The following is a 21,990-nucleotide window of genomic DNA, read 5'->3' on the forward strand; positions in this document are numbered from 1 at the left end:
CCGTGGTACAAGACAGTAACAGCAGTCAGTCGCTGAAGCTGCTCTTCTGTCTGGATATAATGCTGTGTAGTGGATGTGATGAATTGTCCATGATTGACCGCAGCTTTTTCAGTGCCCGTCTCTCAGCTACTGTTGTCAGGCTGTCGAGCTCTGTGCCCACAACAGAGCTCGCTTTCCTCGCCAGTTTATTGAGACGAGAGGAATCCTTCTTCATGACGCTGCCTCCCCAACATTGATAAAATTCTGAAGTTTAAAATGGAGGACTTACATTGCGTCATAAACTTGCCTTCTGGCAAAGGCTTTGATGTAAGTTTTGTAACGGCGGCTCTTTATCAAGAGTTTTGGAATCGTTTTGAGGGGGTGAGGCCCCAGTTTTCTGGATTTACAGTGGAGAAGCTGTCTGATAATGCTAACAAGATAGTTATTGTCAGGATGTTTAATGAAATGGTGAATGCTGATGACATCTGTTATTTGTTGAGTAGATATTGCTCGATAAAAGGCCAGGCTATGAAGGTGAGGGATGAGAAAAACAATTGGAATTGTGCCTGGAGGATACCCATCCAGCAATGGCAAGATCCTCAGGGCTTTCAGGGACTGAAACAACTCCCGTCGACTATATTCCTGGGGGAAAACTCTGGCTTTATCCACTATCAAGGACAACCGAAACTCTGTCATAAATGTGGTGAGCATGGGCATCTGGCTGAGGTATGTGATCGAATTTTTTGTGGAAAGTGCAGGACAATTGGACATTCCTTTGAGGAATGCACCAATAGCAGAAAATGCAATCTCTGCGGAGAAACGAACAACCTCTATAGAAACTGCCCAAAATCGTTTGCTAACAAGTTGAAAGCTAGGGAGTTAACAAAGACAACAAAGACAATGAAATGATGTCAGACAACATAGATAATTAAATTAATATATGTAACAAAGACAATGAAATGAAAAAAGACAACAAAAACAATGAAATGAATAAAGTTATGGAAATACAAAATGAAAATGAACAAGAAATGAATAAAGTTATGGAAATACCCAATGAAGATGAACAGGAAATGAATAAAATTATGGAAATACCCAATGAAGATGAACAAGAAATGCACAAAGACAATGAACAAGACAAACAAATTGAAAATACATCCCAAACCTCTGGAGGAGAGACCAAAGAATCAAATTTGAGTCAGGAAGGAACTGGAAATTCTAATTCGATTTTTCATCAAATACCTGAATTTGGACAAGACAAACAAATAGAAAAGGCAACTGTCACTCCAAAAACACATATTAATCAGGAAGGGCCTGGAAGAGAGTCCAAAATAACAAAATTGTTTGCTATGCCACTTCCGGGATTTGAAAAAGACAAACAAATCGAAAAGGCGAACGACTCCCCAAAAAACCCTACGGGCACTGGAAAGAGGGGTAAAAGTAAGACAAAATTGTGGGTGGTGAAAACACCGGAAACAAAGAGAAGAGATTTAGAAGAAAGCCGATTGCCGATGAAAAAGCCCACAAGGGAACTGTATGAAGTTGAGACGGAGGAAGTCGGGGAGGGAAAAAATCGGACCCTTTGTGGGCAGGGAAGTAAGAGACCCCTTGATAGGTCCTCTGGCTCACCCCCTAACCCAGAAAAAAGGGGAAGACCTGGAACCACAGACAGAGAGTCAGAGGATTCCAAAGTTTTCCCCGGTGAGTCTCCAAATGAGGTACTGCTCTTAAGTGATGTGTCTGACACAGGTGACACCCTCGATGATCACCAAAGAATGGACTCGGATCCCCCGGTTTTGTCCAAGTAGTTTAAATACTTTAACAATAATTATGAACATTACATTCTCTACTATCAATGTGAGAAGTGTGAGATCAAAGGTTAAGGCTCACAGCGTTTTATTGTTCAGAACGGATGTGTTTTTACTACAAGAATGCTGCATCCCCTTTCTAAAAAATTATAAACAGTGGGAAGAGATTTGGCCATATCCGTCATTATGGAGTGGCTCGAATGAAAACCGTAACGATGGGGTAGCCATTTTGATAAACAACCCTCAACTCATCCTAAAGGGGAGTACTGTGATGAGAGACGGACGCGCAATCTTAGCAAGACTTTCTTATATAGGGAATGATTTTAACCTCAATAACATACCGACAGACAACTCAGGTACGAACTCTTAGAGGACATCCAGTCGGATATGCTAGGCCATCAACCACTAATCGTGGGAGGAGATTTTAATTGCATCCTAAGTAGGAAGGATAGAAAGAGGACCGATGACGAGTTTAAAGTAGATAAAACATCAACTTTATCACAAGACATGTGCCGGACATTTAAACTGGTAGACTGTTTTAAATCCATACATCCAGGAGAGGAGGGCTTCACCTGGTTCAGTAGTGACAATGCCAGAGCCTCTCGAATAGACTACATATTTACGAGGGGTTTAGCACAGAGTGATGCAAGATTAATTCCAGTTTTTTTTTCGGATCACTTGCTACTGTCCTGCTCTTTCTCATTTCCTTCAGGTATGACTGTTGGGAAGGGTTTGTGGAAGTTAAACTGCTCCCTGCTGGAGGATGAGGCTCAAGCCGCACAATACAGGGAGCTGTACAAAGACTGGCAGACCCTTCAAGACTCGTATGATTCACAAGCACAATGGTGGGAAATGACAAAGAAACGAACACAGACCTTTTTTAAAAATGCAGGAAAAAAACAAGAAACTTAAAGAGACAGTTTCAGAATAGGGATAGTTACTCTATTGCACAAAAAAGGAGACAAAATTGACTTAAAAAACTGGCGACCCATAACGCTTTTAAACGTGGACTGTAAAATTTTCAGCAAGCTTCTAGCAACACAAATGTCTGTAGTCTTGGGAGACTTGGTTGATCCAGACCAAACCTGTGCCATTGTGGGAAGGAAGATCAGCGACAGTCTCATGCTGATCCGTGACACCATTTGTTATGCGAGAGACAGAAACATGCGACTAGCGGTCCTAAACCTAGACTTTGAAAAAGCCTTTGATCGAGTCTCGCACCAATACCTCTTCAGGGTATTGCAAAAATGTGGTTTTCCCCAAAAATACATCAAGTGGGTAGGACTGCTATACCGAGACATCTACAGCAAATTCATGATTAACGGGAATTTATCGGAAGCAATCGAGATCAACTGCGGTGTACGTCAAGGTTGCCCTATGTCTCCCCTTCTCTATGTTCTTTGCATTGAACCTTTGGCACAAATGTTAAGAAAAGATAGATTTGTCGAAGGGATCAATATCCCAGGAAGTGGGGGACAAATTACCAAGTGTGTTTTGTACATGGATGATTTTAATATTTTATGTACTGACCGCGCATCTGTTGGAAGAGCCCTTGACTTGACTGACCTGTTTGGGAAGGCGTCTGGGTCAAGGCTAAATAGAGAAAAGTCACAAGTGAAGTTTTATGGAACGTGGAAAAAGACAGAAAAGGCAGGACTCCCACTGACGGTGTTAAAGACAGACCAGAAAATCCTAGGGATAAAATTCAATGCAGATGGAGGAGGCGAGACCAACTGGGATGACGTGACAAGGAAAGTTAAGCAAAGACTTGTTTTTTGGTCACTAAGAAAACTGACAATAGAGGGGAAGGTCCTAATCATCAAAGCGATCATCCTCCCACTGCTTTTATCAATCAGTTTAGTTTTTATGCCCAAAAGAAACGTGCTGTTACAACTGGACCGAGCCCTCTTTTGCTTTGTCTGGGGCTCAAAGTGGGAAAGGATAAAAAGAGATACAATGAAAAAGAAAAAGGAAAAAGGGGGAAAGGAGTGCCTGATCTACAGCTTTTCCTGGGAAGCAAATATGTCTCTCTCCACTTCCAAAACGCTGTGGGCCCACCCAACAACCCGAAAAGTCAAGCGATGACCCGGTTCTGGATGGGCTCATATTTGCGGAAGCTAAAGCTTGTACCAAACAATCGTTTGATTCCAGTTTCATTTAACTTGCCACCAACACATCTCTTTATTCGGGATTTTTTAAAGAAGTTTGATTTAGAAACACAAGAAAGTCACACTTTACAAAACCACAGGGCCCTTATTGCTATTGTGCAAGAGCGTGCAACAGTAAGTCCTGTGCGGGGGCTTGCGTTTGGCGAACCTACAACGGTTTGGAGCAACGTGAATCATCCTGCCCTCCCAAACAGACTACGAGACTTGTCATGGATGGTGGCTCATGAGGTTCTCCCAGTCAGAGCCGTAATGCACCACCGAGGAATGTCAGCGACTTCGACGTGCCCTCGACCTGGCTGTGGCGCCCAGGAGTCGGTGAGGCACCTTTTTTGTGAGTGCAGCGCTGCCGAGGACTTGTGGACAATGGCCGACCAACTAGGAAAATTCCCGGACTTGCCAGCAGGGGAGGTCCCTGATGCACAGTACGTGCTTTACGGGATGAGTCGGTCGAGGAGGTCTCGGAACGACTTTGCCAGGGATTGGCTCACTCTCGCCGCCATCAAGGACGCCATCTGGACCTCTAGAAACCTGCTGGTATGGAGGTGCAGGCAGATCCCCCCAGTGGCTGTGCTCCAAATGGCTGTAGATACCATACAATCTGTGAGCGGCGGGCCTAGGACGCAACCATAAAGAAGAATCGTCTGCACCCACCCGGAGTGGGGAACCGGGGCTACACTGTGGGGGTCCCGGAAGCAACGGCCTGGGTTGTGGAAAGTAGAAGTAAGAAGGGAGAGGACCCACAAAGAGGACTGGAGGATGCTGCTTGGGAGGGTGGGATGACAGAGCTATGCCCTTGCACAATAGTTTTGCCCTTTACACTTTGGTTAACTACTATTAAAAGATAATAACTCTGAAATTGTTTAATTGATGTTGAAAATGTCAGAAAAAAGTGTTAAAATATCGTCATGTCATATTGTCAGATATAACAAAATTGTGAAAATGCTTGATGGCTGTTGAGATCGTCGTATTTGTTTTGCTGCTGTTGGTGTCGGTGGATTTGTTCAAAACAAAGACAATCGACTTTGGCCTGGACGAATCTATTGACACTAACAAAGATGTTATACAACGAAATTGTGAATACGCTTGATTGCTATTAAGATTTTAGAGAAGGGTTGTTCAAACCTCACATTGTGTTTGCTGTTAAACGTCATATTGAAATATAATATTGTGAATGTGCTTGATTGCTGTTGAGATTGACAAGATTGTTTTCTGTTATTAGTGTCAATGAATTTGTTCAAACCATTAATTGCTGTTAAAAATGTTGAAAAAATTGTTAAAATGTCATATTGTCAGATATAACGAAATTGTGAATATGCCTAATTGCTGCTAAAATTATCGAGAAAAATTGTTCAAACCTCACATTGTTTATTTGTTGTTAATAGTGTCAATAAAATTGTTTAAACCCAAAAAAATGGATAATGAATAACGAAGATAGAACAATAACCCTTAAACCCCCCCCCTCCTGTAACCAACTATGCAGTTACAATCGTGTTCAAGATTTGTGAACAATCTATGAAGAGCCATGATCTTTGATTTTTGCAATCCGGAGATGGAATAAGAGCTTGCTCTGTCCACTCCACGCATCGGCCCGGTATTGCAGTACCTCCGGGAACGGTGCATTCGCAATGATCGCAGCAAGGCTTTAAGGCTAGGACCTTAGCTTGGCCTTTTGGCTGAGAGTAAGTGTCCCGGCTCCTAGGCTTTGTAGCGCATTATGAACTGACCGATAATGGATAATGAATAACGAATATAGAACAATAACCCTTAAAAATCCCCTCCTGTGGTTCTGATATAACTGGGAGGAGACGGTCATGCTTTGTCCACTCCACGCATCGGCCCGGTATTGCAGTACCTCCAGTAACGGTGCATTCGCAATGATCGCAGCAAGGCTTTAAGGCTAGGACCTTACCTTGGCCTTTTGGCTGAGAGTAAGAGTCCCGGCTCCTAGGCTTTGTAGCGTATTATGAACTGACCGATAACGGATAATGGATAATGAATAAAGAAGATAGAACAATAACCCTTAAAAAATCCCCCCCCCCCTGGTCAGTTGTGGTTCTGATCTTGTATACGATCACTGGCCTGGTATTGTAGTACCTCCGGGATCGGTGCATTCGCAATGATCGCAGCACGGCTTTGGGGCTAGGACCTTAGCTTGGCCTTTTGGCTGAGAGTAAGTGTCCCGGCTCCTAGACTTTGTAGCGTATTATGAACTTGCCGATGATGGATAATGAATAAAGAAGATACAACAATAACCCTTAAAAAATCCACCCCCTAACCCCCCACCCCCTCGCTTCTTTAGCTTGGCCTTTTGGCTGAGAGTAAGAGCCCCGGCTCCTTGGCTTTGTAGCGTTTTATGAACTGACTGATAACGGATAATGGATGATTAATAGAAAAAATAGAACAATAACCCTTAACCCCCCCAATAGTTACTAAATACTGAATTGTGGCATTCATACAAGTTAGTAAAAACACAGCACTATGAACAGCAAATTTTAGGCAAAAACTGCAAGTCTTTACTACTCTGCATAAAATCTGATTTGAAATAAGATATTCTTGTCTGGACATTTTGCAAAGGATGTTTTTTTTAAAAATTCAACAAAAATATATTAAACCCTTCAATGTTCCACCGGTCTGCCGTCAGACTGTTGATAAAGTCTTGTCTTTACGATGTCACTAGTCACTGAAATACTTTGTTATAAAATTGGAAAGCCTAAACTAATCACAGAATCTCAGAAAGTTAGGGTTAGGGTTAGTATGAATGGGGATGTGTTTTACTCTTGATTTTGATTGTCTATTTGTTATGCAAGCCATCAAACAAAACTTCCGAGCTCAAAAACAACGCTTCTTTGATATATTCGCATTAAGTAAAAGATTTTCCATGCTTTGCTATATAGTGAGCAATGGCGCTTTTAGAAGTGACAGTGGTTTTCAGGATCTGTGTTTGTTTGCCGTAACCTGGACACAGCGCGTTTCAATGTCACCGCCTTGTCAGACTCGTCCTTGAATTCATGTTCATGATTCGTTACGTATTGACGTTTAATACTTGATGTGCGAGGTACAACACTCTCAAGGCATAATGCACAAAGAGCATGGTCATTTTTTGCACAAGGCCCCAGTCATTTGCCCATGCTGGCTGAAAAGAACAACATTTTTTGCTGGAAAAGCCGCCATGATTCATTCGGTTATCGCGCGCCTGTGTTTCGTTGGCTGGGTTACAACACAGATCTCTTCCCCTCTCCTCGGCACCGCACAGACACACGCTCACAAACGGAGCAGAGGAGGAGGGGCGTGACCGTAAAGCCTCTAAACAACACGCCGCACAACTGAAAATGTCTAAATTTCAGGTAAATGCGCGAAAAACAAAAAATCATTATTATTTTGCTGTGCGCTCGCGTGCCACTGGGTAACCCCTCACGTGCCACTGCTGTATTTACTCGTCATCATTCATGCAATGTTTGTGTTGCGTCTTCTACAAGCCACGTGAACTCTTTCCACGATGCTTTTAATGTACGTTTACGTTTTGCAGCGTCATAAATTTTAGCTTCTTTTGAATCTTTCTTCTGGGACTGAGGTTTTGGCTTGATTCCTAACCACTTATCCATTTTTCTTGTGTTCTCTGTTGTGTGTATTTTAGAAAATGAAATGCAAATGCACGACCTTATAACGCTCGGGAGAGTCCGGAAGCACGAAGTTATTTGATGCAGGCTTCTGATCGGTTGCCGAGTATGCAAATTGCCAAATGAACCGAAATTTCCAAACCGAACAAAGATTTTGAAATCGGAATAAAGCAAAAGTTTGATTTAAAAAAAAACAACCTTTTTTTCCCTTGAAAAAGTTGTCGGCCACCCGGGCGGAGATGTTTTGTAAGTTGTACGCCCGACGTAAAAGATGCACGCCCCGGGCATCCGGGCAGACGTTATTTTAGACACTGGTCTAACAAGATGGTCAGTAGGGTCAAACGAACTACTTGCTTTCTTGATCCGTTTCTGGCTTTACTGGTGAAAGATCTGTTTGGGATCTCATGACCTTCAGTTTTAAATATGATTAATATATCGCTATCCTGGGGTATTGTTCCTGTAGCCTTTGAGTCTGCTGTCATTAAACCCACGCTTAAGCAACCTAACCTTGACCTGGAAAGTGTAGGTAATTATAGGCGAGTGTCATATCTGCCATTTTTTGCAAAATTACTTGAAAAGGTCGTTGCAATGCAGCTTTATGACTTTATGCCGGAAATTAATCTTTGAGACTGTCCAGTGAGCATTTAGAGAAAATCACTCTCCTGAGATAGCCCAGGCTAAAGTAACCAATGATCACCTCTTTGCAAAAGATTCTGGTGCCTTGTCAATGTTACTGCTGCTGGATCTCAGTGCTGCTTTTGATACTGTGGCCCAAAACATGGTATTTGTTCGTCTGGAATGCATCGGTATCTTGGGGACTGTACTCTCGTGGTTTAGGTCCTACCTGTCAGACAGGACGCAATGCGTTAACTACGGCAATCTGACCTCTAGCCATTTTGATGTCCCCTGTGGCGTTCCATGGGGCTCTGTATTTAGCCCCCTTCTCTTTAGTATTTATATGCTTCCGCTAGGTGATATTATCTGCAAGTATAATAGTTTCCATTGCTATGCAAATGACACTCAACGGTTAAATTGTAGAAATCTGGAGGCCTGGCTTACTGAGATTCAAAGATGGATGTCACTTAATTTTTTGCGCCTTAACCCAGGTGTTTGGGCATTTGGGTTGGCCATGGTCCAAAAAATGTTGTGTGTGTTTTTGCTCCGTTTTCCCTTTTTATTTTCTTTGTTTTTGTATGTGTTTGTCTTGCTGTCGGTCTCCCCTCTAGAGGGATATGACCAGGATAGGTAGATAGATAAACCCAGAAAAAAACTGAAATGTTGATTGTTGGTCCAGCTCATTGTCGTGAGTTGTTTTCAAACACTGCCCTGAACCTAGACAAATGTAATATCACCCATAGTGATTCGGTCAAAAATCTACATGTTATATTTTATCCCAATCTGTCAGTTACACATGAAAAATATGACCTTACACCTCCGTAATATTGCAAAGATTTGTTCGATGCTGTCCCAATTAGATGCAGAGGTTCTAATTCATGCGTTTATTAATTCTCGGCTTGATTTACTGTCATGTATTGCTTTCTGGTCTCCCGATGTCTAGCATCTAATGTTTGCTGCTGGTTCAGAATGCGGCAGCGAGACCCTTGACTAAGACAAAAAAGTTTGTTCATATTACTCCTGTAATGGCCAACTTGCACTGGCTCCCAGTCCACCTAAGATGTAACTTTAAGGTTCTTTTACTAACATACAAATATTTGCATGGACTTGTGCCCTCTTATCTCTCAGATTTGGTTTCTCCCCATGTTACTGCACAGAGCCTCCGCTCTGAAAATGCCGGTCTACTTGTGACTCCGAGAGCCAAAAAGAAGTCTGCAGGCTCGAGAGCGATCTCCAATCCGGGTCGCGGTGCTGTGGAATGCTCTGCGCCTCCAGAAATAAGATCTGCAACCTCAGTGGAAATTTTTAAATCTAGACTTAAGACACATTTCTATTCAAAAGCGTACGATTGATGCCCACCTCATATTTTGTATTGTCCTGTCTTTTTCTGAATGTTTGGCCGGTGGTGACACTTGGGAGAAGGACGATTTGAGATGAGTCAGCGAACCACCGTCTTACCTAAAGCATGTCAACACCTGCATTGACCAGCCGGCAGAGATAGGAAGCTGCGTCGTCGCTGTTATGGACTTTTTAGACAAATTTCGACATGTTATCTATTGTTCTCTTTTATTGATGTTTACTATGTTTGTATACTGTTACCCAGTGCTAAATCTATTACACCCTGGTCATCCTGAAAGGGGGATTACCACCCTTTTCAAGGTTTCTTTTTTCCTCACGCTGAGGTTTTGAGTTTTTCCCTGCCCACATGTTGGTTTAAAATCAGGCGACGGTGAAATTATAACCCTGTGCAGTCCTTTGAGACATTTTTGTGATTAAGGGCTATACAATTAAATGTGACTTGACTGACTTGATTTGACATGTTCTGTATTTTATTTTGTTTCTTTAAGAATCTAGCTCTGATATTGTTCAGTCTCAATGGAAGAGGTGACAATCTTAAATCGTGTCAATGTTCAGTTCGATGTTTTTAGCTGTTAGGAACGCCACCACCAGTTCTTCCGCACTTTGCCGCCAACTCGCTGTGGTTCACCTCGTTGCAGAGGCTGGTAGCTGCTGCCTTTTGCATACGAGCGGGGTTTGATCTTCAGCCCAGTCACAATGAAATAATTCATTCTTAAATACTGCTCCAGGTCGAGCTCGGTTATTTTTCCGTCTCTTTCCACAGCACGCATCCTCAGCTCTTTCCCCTTCATCAACAGATCAAGTATCATATATTTTTTTATAAAAGTCATTTAATTTGTTTACAAGAAAGTCCAGTGATTTTTTTAATATCCTGCGTCTCGTCCGATTATCTTCTTGTTTTTTTTTACCTCACTGTGAGAGTGTGACACTGGAGTGTCATGTCCAATTTCGTTGTCACAATATGTTAACCCATTTTGTAACAATGACAATAAAGGTATATTCTATTCTATACAATGTTTATTTGGCCACTTAATCTTTGCAATTTGACACATTGAGTGTGTCAGCGGTTAAGCCAGTTAACTAGGCCTACGCCCACTTGATCAAGTAATTTGTATATATTTTAAACAACATGAGGCTCACCTAGAGGAATCTATGATTGTCCCTCATCTTATGGCTAAACAAAAAACTTGTTAATGTCTGGGCAAAATAGGATAAGAAAAAATGTGTAGCTTAGTCACTTTGAGTCTGTGTAGTTTCTGTTTTTCCTTGTGCTTTGAAGCACTTGTTTTCGGTTGTACTACCTAATACAGCTACATCTAGGGGTCAAAAAATACCCAGCAATCACAAAAGCAGTGGTATTGATATGAAATACTGTAAATCACCACATTACGATATGAGTGTTACACTAAACTAAATTTAAAACCCATATCTTTCATTTGATCTTTTTACTCGCCGATACGATACCTTAAAATAGTACAGAATCTGCATTGGAACAATGCTAGTTATTTTTTAGTGTAATTAGATGGCTAACAGAAGTGTATTATACATTAAACTTCTGTCTCAATTACCATGTTTGATGTGCTTTATCATTGCCAGTGTTAGGAATGACGCCGTTATAAATAACGCTGTTACCAAACAGCGTTCAAAGATGTAAAGATATTCCCTGACTGAAGACTCCTATTACCCCCCACAGTTTCTCCTTTGTTAATGACAAATGTGACTTTCTCTTGTCAACAATGTCCTTTATTCTTTCGTTTGATACAACTTTCCTTGTCATATAAATATACATAGTTAGTTAGTATCAAACCACTTGCATTATTTATTTGTGTCTACTATTTTCCTTCTGGACTGATCAATCATTACCTATATCAATTACAGTAATAGAAAAACGACCATTTAAAGCTAAAATTAAAATATGTTTTGAGTATTTCGTACTTCATGATAAATGCAAGGCATAATATGAGACTATTTGTGTTGGAAACAGTAAGAATTTACCTGACCAAATTGGTAACCACCGTGTTGTGTATGTAGTCGGGTTGCAGTCGGATTCAGAGACAGGCACGGACGGTACAGTCATAGAGTGTTTACTCAACTTCTTCTTCGGTAGTTCTCTAGCACAAGTACAAGGCTGCGCATAAGTATACAGTGACACCGCAGGAAGGGGAGTGTATTACACGACACCACATATTCCCTTTTTGTTAGCATAGGACACAACAGTAGCATTAATCTAAAATACGCAATAACTCTTCGGTAAGTATGAGCTTGTAGAAAACATACATTTCAATATTCATTACCAGATTAGAGGTAAATATTTATCAGAGGTAAGCAATAACGTAAGGAACTATACTGTCAATATCGGTAAGCAAAGTGTGTAAACCTTGTAAACTTAAGCAGACTGTATGAAGATCACATCATAAACAAACATGACAATTTTTTTTAACAATGAACATTCATCATGTCTTTTTTTTTTTTTTTTTTTACATCATCACATCTTTTCTGTATTTTTTTTTTTTTTTTTTAAGTCACATAATCTTGAAGCCATGCAGGAGCATGTCGTATTCTCGGTGCACTAGGAGAGGGATGTGTTGAGGGCACAGTTTCAGTTTCGGGTGGCTCAGCAACTTGGTCGCTTGGCAGGAGGCAAGCATCATTATCAGGAGGCTGTGGCGCTGAAACAGCAGCACAGGTGGAAGAATGGGCAAGGTGGAAAGCATTCCACACCTTTCCATCAGACAGCAGATAAGTGGCTGGACCCTTTTGGGCTACCACTGTCAGTGGCTTGGTGAACCTTGAGTGTCCTTTCGCAATGATTCCAGGTTTGCGGATGCGAACCGCAGAGCCAATCTGGAAGCTGGGTGATTTTGCACCGCGACGTTTGTCGGTGTATCGTTTGGACTTCCGTTGTTTGTTTTGTATGTTTTGTAGCATGTTGCCTTTGTCAGCAGTGGGACGCATGGAGTGAAGACCTGTGATGTGAAGCTTTGTATTCAGTGGTCTACCATGCAACAGTTCAGCGGGGGATACTGAAGTCACAGCATGTGGTGTGGCTCTGTAAGTCTGTAAAAACTCAGTGAAGAAGGCTTTCAGTGGTTTACCTTCGATGTTGGCTGTTTGTAGACAGTCCTTGAAGACTCTGTTGAAACGCTCAATTTCACCGTTGGCTTGGGGGTAGTACACAGAGCTGCGACGGTGTGTGATGTTCCTGTCACTAAGGAATGCTTCAAACTCGGTCGACACGAACTGAGGGCCATTGTCAGTAACAATTTCCTGTGGATTACCTTCTCTGCTAAACACAATGGAAAGAAAAGTCATAACAGAGGCAGAAGTAACATTTGAGCAGAAGGCAATCTCAGGCCATCGGCTGTAATAGTCAATGAGGGTGATGGCGAAGCGGCAATCAGCAGGCGCAGAGTGAATAGGACCAACAATGTCCACAGCAACTTTTTCCCAGGCAGCAGTTGGGGTAGGCACAGGCTGTAATGGTGCAGTACGCGTGGTTGCGGTTTTGTCATGCTGCAAGCAGGTGGTGCATGATTTGATGGCGAGCTCAACGTGAGAATCCATTCCAGGCCACCAGTACAAGTCTCTCAGTCTTTGTTTTGTGCGAACTATCCCTTGGTGTGTAGCATGAGCAAGTTGGATTTTTTTTCCCTGTAGCTGTTGTGGTATCACAACACGATGAGTGCCACGCACAATGACACTGTTCTGCAAGGCAAGCTCATTTTGCACACGGAAGTATGGCACGATGAGGGGGTCAAGGCCTTTTGCAGTACGAGGCCATCCCTTCTGCATGTACTGTCGCACCTTCTGTAGCACTGGACATTCCTCACATGCACTGGAGAGCTCATCAGCAGTGACTGCAGCAAAATCAGGAGACACAGCAGCCACCATCTCCAACTCCATCTCCTCGTGGTCGTCTGCACGTCCAAGGCCTTTGGATGTGAGTAGAGTGGTCAAAGGGCTATGATCAGTCCGTAAAGTGAAGTGATGGCCCCAGAGGTAAGTACGCCACTTTTCAGTCGCCCAGACGCATGCCAAAGCCTCTTTTTCGACTGTTGAGTAATTTCGCTCGCATGCAGTCAGCGTCCTGGAAGCAAATGCAATGGTCTGCTCTATGTCACCTTTCATTTGTGTCAACGCAGCACCGATGCCATAGTCTGATGCATCTGTTGTCACGACAGTTGGCAGGGAAGGGTCGAACAAGGCGAGTGCAGAGCTAGTAGCGATGATCTCCTTCACTTTGGAAAAGTTTGCTTGCACCTCTTCAGACCAGTGAAATGTAGCAGACTGTCTGAGTAGAGCACGGAGGGGTTCCACAAGCATGGCGTAGTTGGGGATGAACTTTGAGTACCACGCAGTCAGGCCTAGGAAAGATCGCAGAGATTGAGCGTCGTGTGGAGGTGGAGCTTCAACCACAGCCCGTACATGGCCAGGATCTGGATGTATACCAGAGGCAGAGATGAGATGCCCAAGGAAGGACAACTCTGTTTTCCTGAAGTGGCATTTTGCAGCATTGAGCTTCAGCCCACTCTCCTGTAAACGTTTGAGGACATCGTTCAATCTGGCGTCATGTATTTCAGGCGTCTCCCCACTAACAATGATGTCGTCCAAATAGCACTGTACACCCTTTTGACCAGCCAGGATCTGAGACATCATGCGTTGAAAGGCACTGGGTGCTGATGCCAGGCCGAAAGGCACTCGTGTGAAACGAAACAGTCCATCTTGTGTTATAAACGCTGTAAGATCTCTGCTGCTTGGATGTAGCTGCACTTGGTGGTATGCATTTTGTAGGTCAATCGTGGAAAACATTGTAGCGCCACGGAGCTCAGTGAACACTTCCTCAATGTGTGGCAGCGGATGACTGTCGATCACCACAGCCTTGTTTGGTTCACGTAAGTCCACACACACACGAAGGCCACCTGTTTTCTTGCTCACGACCACCAGAGGCGACACCCAGGCAGACGCGTCGACTCTCTCGATGATGCCATCATTTTCCAGTTTTTCCAGCTCCTCCGACACCTTGTCACGCACGGCATATGGGAGTCTGCGTAGCTTTTGCTGGACTGGAGGGACGTCTGCACGCACTTTAACTTTGTGTATAAAACCTGTAGCAACGCCTAGAGCATTTGTAGTGTTGACAGTGTAACTCATCTCCGATGCGGCAGGTGTTGCAATCTGCCCATCTTGTATGTGGAGGCGAAGTGCAGTGAACAGGTCCATTCCCAGTAGTGGAGTACCGTCAGGAACTATGTAGAAGTCAGTATGTGCACTCTGGTTGCAGTATGTAGCAGTAAGTTGAAGACAGCCCAACACTGGAATTGGCTTCTTCATGTAGGTCACCAGACGCACAGTAGGCTTTGAGAGAGGCAAGTGCATGAATGACTGTCTGTAAATTCTCTCTGGCAGAATTGAAACTGCTGAACCAGTGTCCACAAGCAGGTCAGTAGTAATTGACTGTTCATCATTCGCATGGAGAGCAACTGTACACGTAAGGCGCTTTGGGACTGCAGCTGTAGGGGCTACATGACACACAGTAAGTTCTGGGACAGTAACTTCTCTTACTGATCGAGTAGGAATTGCGCTGCGGCACACTTTACTAAAATGTCCAATTTTTTCACATTGGTTGCATTTTGCATTTTTAGCAGGGCATTTGGGGTCATTTGCTAGATGAGAGTTGGATCCACAACGGTAGCAGGTTTTGTGTTGATTCCTTTTATCTCTCGAGCGCTGTGTATGTGTACTGCTCTGATTCCTTTTATCTCTTTGTTGCACAAACTTCACAGGAGTGTCGGACACGTGCACATGAGTAATAGCATTAGCTTCTGAAATAGCAGATTCGACTTGTGTAGCAATAGCGATCGCTTTGTCAAGCTTTAAGTCCGTTTCCAGCAGCAAGCGCTCTCTGATTCTCGAAGAGGACATCTTCTCAATGAATTGATCCCTGATCATATCATCAGCAAACGTGCCAAAGTCACAGTTAGCAATTAATTCCCTCAATGCGGCAATGAACTGAGCAGTGGTCTCGCCCGGTCTCTGAGCACGCTGACGGAACTTGGTACGCTGAGCAACGACATTAATCTTCGGTACAAAGAAAATTTCTAGCGCATCACAGGCGGATTTGTAAGAAGTGCCAGTGTCAGGAAGGGAAAGAAAAATTCTCTGCCCTTCTGTGCCTAAACAGTGCAGCAGTAGTGCGCGCTTTCGTTTGTCCGGCATTTCGTTAGCAGTCAATGCTAGCAGGTAATTTTCGAACATCTGAATCCACGTGGAGTACAACATCGTAGGCTCACCCGGGGTTTCAAGCAAAGCAGGGGGTTGTGAAATTCCGATCCAAGTCATCCTCGTCGCCAATATGTTGTGTATGTAGTCGGGTTGCAGTCGGATTCAGAGACAGGCACGGACGGTACAGTCATAGAGTGTTTACTCAACTTCTTCTTCGGTAGTTCTCTAGCACAAGTACAAGGCTGCGCATAAGTATACAGTGACACCGCAGGAAGGGGAGTGTATTACACGACACCACACACCGAACTAGATTCTGAATTATATAAATATGATTTAGACCAATTTCTCTACAGCCTCTTCCACAACGTCATCATTACTGATGGTCAAGTACAAATCAGCTGGTTGTTTCATGTTAAAGCTATGTCAGCGTGTGCATTCTTCTTATGCGTAAGAAAGAAAAGCAGGGCATTCTCGGTTGGCCTTTCAACATATTTATTCACGCACAATACGCTAACGTGAACACGGCTATCATTTTTACCTTACACGAGAGCCATCTAAAAATTAAACAAAGCAATGTGTTCTGTTGTGTACACAATGGAGAACATCCTACCGTAATATCACGGGTAAGAGCGCTATTAAATTAGCAATACACAGTGTTCATTTTACCTCTGAAAAGTGATGGGTCCCGGGGACTCGCATGTTTAAAAATCTATGGGTCCCAACAGATATCTATGGGTCCCCAAAATTTAGTCTCATATTGAAATTGTAAATCGGCGACAAATATATAATGTAAATCTATATATTCATTCCGTTTTAATCACCACCGTTTATTGATAATACAAATCAGTTATCACTTCAAGAGTTTTCAGTTCACAACAATATTGTACATTATACAAGATAATATTGCTGAAATAATTATATTAATCTATATTTTCATTCAGTTTTATTCATGACAGTTAATTGGTAATACGAAGCGGTTATCACTTCAGATTTTTCAGTTCACAATATTGTACATTATACAAAATAATCTTGCTGAAATATGAATCTATATTTTCATTCAAATTTAATCATCACAGTTAATTTGTAATACAAATCAGTTATCACTTCAAGAGTTTTAAGTTCACAAAAATATTGTACATTATACAAAATAATATTGCTGAAATATTAGTCTATATATTAATGCAGTTTTAATCATCACAGTTGATTGGTAATACAAGGCAGTTATGACTTCAGGTTTTCAGTTCATATATTCTTCGTGGTTTGCTGTCCCGCCACAGTTGTAATGCCTTCTTAAGGTCCAATTGCAGCAACGGAATTTCCATAGCTAATTTGTGGTTTTCATTGTCGTGGTGCCGATCAAATGTGCTCTTCTGAAAGTTAGTATTGTGAAATTATTTATGCAATCCAGTTTTTTTGTCACGCTGGGTACGCACAACACAGAACATGTAGCCTCTATTATCATCCTCATAGCGTAACCAGGAATATAATTGAGTCCATTTTGGCAGAAAAGTAATTTTCTTGCTAGAAGTATTCTTTTGTTTATTTTCTTTCGTCGAATCGTTCGCTTCAACACACGTGCTTTCCTTGCCGGAATTATTGCCGTTGTTATCACTCTCTGCATTATGTTTTGACTTATACTGACACTGATGAATGACCAATTTTGTGTTGATTGTTAAATAATACTGTTTTTTCGGAGGCATACTTAACCTTCACTCAACGACAAGCACCACAACAATGACGTAATCTGGAAGCAACGAAATCTCGTTTGCCGAGATCGGCTTGCAGACGAAATCTCGAACCGCGAGACCAAAACAACAATGGCGGATCTGCCTGACGAAAAGTTTGGAGTGCGATAAATCTTTGTTAAAAAAAAAAGTAATCGGGTAATAATGTCAATTTTGTGTCAAAAAAGTTGCGTCCCGGGGACGCACGTTGATTCAACACTATGCGTCCCCAGCAAAAATGATGCGTCGAGGACGCGGGCAAACGAGAACACTGAATACTTAACATCTAATTTGGGAGAACCAGTGTATACAGTGGGACCTCGGTTATCGCGGTTAATGGGGACCAAAACCACCCGCAATAAGTGAAAATCTGCGAAGTAGCTGCGCACCTTAAAAAAAAAAAAATTCTCATCTCATCTCATCTCATCAGCCGTACCGCTTATCCTCATCAGGGTCGCGGGGGGGCTGGAGCCCATCCCAGCCATCTCCGGGCAGTGGGCAGGGGACACCCTGAACTGGTTGCCAGCCAATCGCAGGGCACACAGGGACAGACAACTCATTCGCTCATTCACACCTAGGGACAATTTGGACCGGCCAATTCACCTGAAATGCATGTTTTTGGAACGTGGGAGGAAACCGGAGTGCCCGGAGGAAACCCACGCAAGCACGGGGAGAACTTTATTTATAAAATTATTTTATTCTATATTATTATTTTTTAGACCTGTGAAGCTCTAAACCCGCGAACGTGGAACCACGAAGTAGCGACACCCCTTAAAAATGCTTTAAAAAGTATATATATAAATAAATAGATAATTATTTTTTTTATTTTATTTTTTTTTTAGGCCCGCAAAGCTCTGAATCCGCGAACGTCAAAGCTCGAAGTAGCGAGGTCCCACTGTAGTTCTTTTTCAGTAGTTCCTGCATCTTTAAACCCTATTTTTTTCCAAAAGTGCTGCTCTTTCCTCACTGAGAAAGATTTTTGTCAGGTATCATAGACAGAGGGAGAGAGATGGAGAGGGGAGGGGATAGAAATTGATAGGGAGCGGAGGGAGTGAGAGAGGTAGAAAGGGGATTGGATAGTCACTTTATATTGTCGTACTGTTGACTTTTGTTGTGCACAAAATAGTTGAGGTGCAGTTACTTATTTTTACTTGTCTAGTCGTCTCATGTTGTGAGAGATTGATTGATTGATTTTACGCTGAAGTGTTAAACACACTTTATTTATGATCTGTTTCCTTCTGTTGCGTGATAATACTTGAAGTACAGTAGCATATGTCTACTTGAGCAGATGTCTGACTACAGATTGTGAAATCTATATTGTCTTACAATTGATTTTTGTGGTGAACAGCAGGCTGTCCACTTGACCAGTTGTCTCAGACTGTGAGAGTTAAATTTAGTTTATTAAACTCACTTTATATTGTTTCCTGCAGATTGTTATTTTATTATACTGTCCGTTTGGGTTTCCGGTTGGACAAGTGAGCTGAGAAGAGGCAGGTCGGGGTAGCTCCCGTTACACATCGTTTAAGCCCGCAAATTTATGGTTACTAGGTTTTTTATGGTTTTTACTAGGTAGGGATTGCAAACAGGGATGTGTATTGAGCCCTTTGTTGTTTGCTTTAGCTCTGGAGCCCCTCTCACAAACAATTAGAGAAGACCCTGCCATACATGGCTATAACACAGAACATACTTGCAAAAAGTTTTCCTTGTACGCAGGTGACATTCTTCTGTACTGTATGTAACCCGACCTGAAACTACAATTCCACATATTTTGGAACTACCGTAAATTCCGGACTATAAGCCGCTACTTTTCCCCCAAACTTTCAACCCTGCGGCTTATTCAGTGATTCGGCCAATTTATGTAATTTTTCTAATGGCCGCCAGCGGCGCTCGAGTACAAAAGGTAAGATTTAGACCGGTGGAATATATGCGCCAAGGAAGACTGCAACTTCACTAAAACTGGCCGCATGCGAAAGGCAACTTTTTCACAAGTCTGCCAGTGGATCCTGACAGCGTGGGGCAGCATCAAAAAATCCACCGTCACCAACGGGTTCCGAAAAGCCGGTGTAATGCCGAGAAATGCAGAGAATTGCATCCCCTGTCGCTGGAGCGCGCACACGTCACTCCCGCTACTACAACCACTTTTACCTCGTTTTATCTCACTTTTATATCACTTTTCGGGAATGTAATGGCGAAAATATATCCAAGACCACTTCGTCTTGCATTTGTTGGGAATGTAATACAACTTAAACCATTCTGTCTTGTATTTATTGTGAATGTAATCGAACAGTAATGCACACCGTATATATACCACTTTTGAGCATGTAACGTGTTTATTTTGGCTTTTTCGACTCAAATCGCTCGTATTTAAACTGTTATGCCCTCTCCCATAAAGCTTATTTTGCTGAAATCATCAACAGATATAAAAGTGAGATAAAACAAGGTACGTAAAAGTGGTTGTAGTAGCGGGAGTGACGTGTGTGCGCTCCCGCGACAGGGGATGCAATTCTCGGCATTTCTTGGCATAACACCGGCTGCGGGAGCGTGGGACGACGTCTATATGACAAAGTTTCCTTCCGACACTGAGGAAGACGACTTTGATGGCTTCAGTTCTAAGGAGGAAGATGAGGACGGTTTACCGTGATTTTTACAAGTACGGTATGTTTTTTTTAACAGACCCGTTTACTGTGTTGCGAGCGTATTCAACTTATGAACCATCATCCGGGAACTAACTTGTTCATAAGTCGGGCAGCGTCTGTAATGCCCTTGCGTGTTGTCACAGATGCACACGGTCACTGATGAGATCCGATCACCAATTTTGAGGCACCCTTTCACTATAAAAAAATGTCTCTTGATCAAAATACAGGGCAGCCAGTCTGACATCTGACCATTTCTGACACATGGGTCACCACCAGTGTTGGGCACGTTACTTGAAAAAAGTAATTATAGTTACTCACTACTTCTTCGAAAGAGTAACTGACTTAGTAACTGAATTACTCTAGTTACCAAGAAAAGTAACAATTTCTGAACTTCTAAAATAAGTTTTTGTATGTCAAAGAGTTTGAAATCTTCTGCCCTAAAATTTGTCGCTTTGCCGAAGTTTGCAATTGAAACTGTCGCTTGTTTTTTTCTTTTTATGGGACTCAACCATTTCCAAAGTACCTCCAAACAGCTGAAGTGCCCCCCTGGCCGTTGTCTTTTTCGCTTATTTGGTTTTGTTTGGTTAATGGAGTCAGATAACTAATTTGAACAATTTGGTGAACGATACATTTTTAATATTCAAAATCTAACAATACATATGCACGGAATGACTTAAAAAAGGGGGGTAAATGAAAAAAAAATACGATAACAAAAGGAAAAAGAGAGATGTTTTTAAATTTTTGTATAAACACATTAACACTGAAAAACATAAGAAAATAGAATTACTATATTTATAAATCTACATCAAAGATAAAATACAAAACAATTTCAACTTTTTATGCTCAACAAATTTAAAGTCTACAACACGGAATCTCCAAAAAATGCGCAGTAACCAATCACAAGAGAAAAACGGGGTCTCAGAGGGAACCATCTGTTGATTAATGACTAGCGGGCTCATTGAGATGTTTCGATTGCGAATGACACAAATCTGGGTGCTCAAACTTTTCGCAAAACAGCATATATATTGTTCATTGGGGATAAAATAATTATATATATATATATATATATATATATATATATATATATATTATAATCATTTTATCCCTCTCGGGCTTCCATAACATACAAGTAAACTTTTGACATGATAAATACTGAGATAAATCTTTTTTCAATATTTTATTTAAAACTTTTAAAAAATTGAAACTTGGGATGAAAGCAAATGAAATGATCTGAAATAATCTGCATTTATATAGCGCTTTTCAAGTCAATGACTTCCCAAAGCGCTTTACAGTGTGCTTCACATTTCCCAATAGCGGCCTTGTATTGCAGCCATGTAAGACACTAACCTGCTTATTGGGGATGTTAGGGGTTCAGTGTCTTACCCAAGGACACTTCGACATGTAACACGGACAAGCCGGGATTCGAACTGGGATCCCTTGATCCCAACACGAGCGCTGTACCTCCTGAGCTACTGCCGCCCCAAAGCATTACATGATTGCCAGGTTTTAGTAACATTTATTTAAATGTCATTTTATTTTGGCATTCTTGGGCTTCGGTAGAACACAAGTTAGCCCAAATCATATCATTTATATAATTTTGTCCCTCTCTAGATTCCATAACATACAAGTAAACTTTTGACATGATATATCCCAAAACATGTTTCATTTTTTACATGCATTCTTTTCAAACTTTGTTTTACTTGAAGCAAGGAAGTGTGAGAGCATTACATAGTTGCTTGTTTTAGTAAAATTGATATCTAATTAAACGTCATTTTATTTTTTCCCTCTTGGCCTTCCAAAAGGACAAATGAACATTTGAAACAATAAGTTTAAATTATATCATTTTTTTCACCTTTTAAAAAGAA

The 21,990-nt window shown here is 41.9% G+C and overlaps 1 long non-coding RNA gene and 1 pseudogene across 1 annotated transcript in view; both read left to right on the forward strand.

Moving 5' to 3' along the window:
- LOC148345873 (uncharacterized) overlaps positions 1 to 9,995 on the forward strand; it is a 20,981-nt gene extending 10,986 nt beyond the window's left edge. The window contains exon 2 of the long non-coding RNA XR_015848391.1: positions 9,342 to 9,995. This is a non-coding gene — a long non-coding RNA (uncharacterized LOC148345873). The remainder of the gene's footprint in view (positions 1 to 9,341) is intronic.
- LOC148345875 (U2 spliceosomal RNA) lies at positions 5,438 to 5,577 on the forward strand (annotated as a pseudogene).
- Positions 9,996 to 21,990: the final 11,995 nt, after the last annotated feature.

This window comes from Urocampus carinirostris, unplaced genomic scaffold (assembly GCF_059441175.1).
Source record: "Urocampus carinirostris isolate Australia breed hairy pipefish unplaced genomic scaffold, RoL_Ucar_1.0 HiC_scaffold_22, whole genome shotgun sequence".
Classification (NCBI taxonomy): Eukaryota; Metazoa; Chordata; class Actinopteri; order Syngnathiformes; family Syngnathidae; genus Urocampus; species Urocampus carinirostris.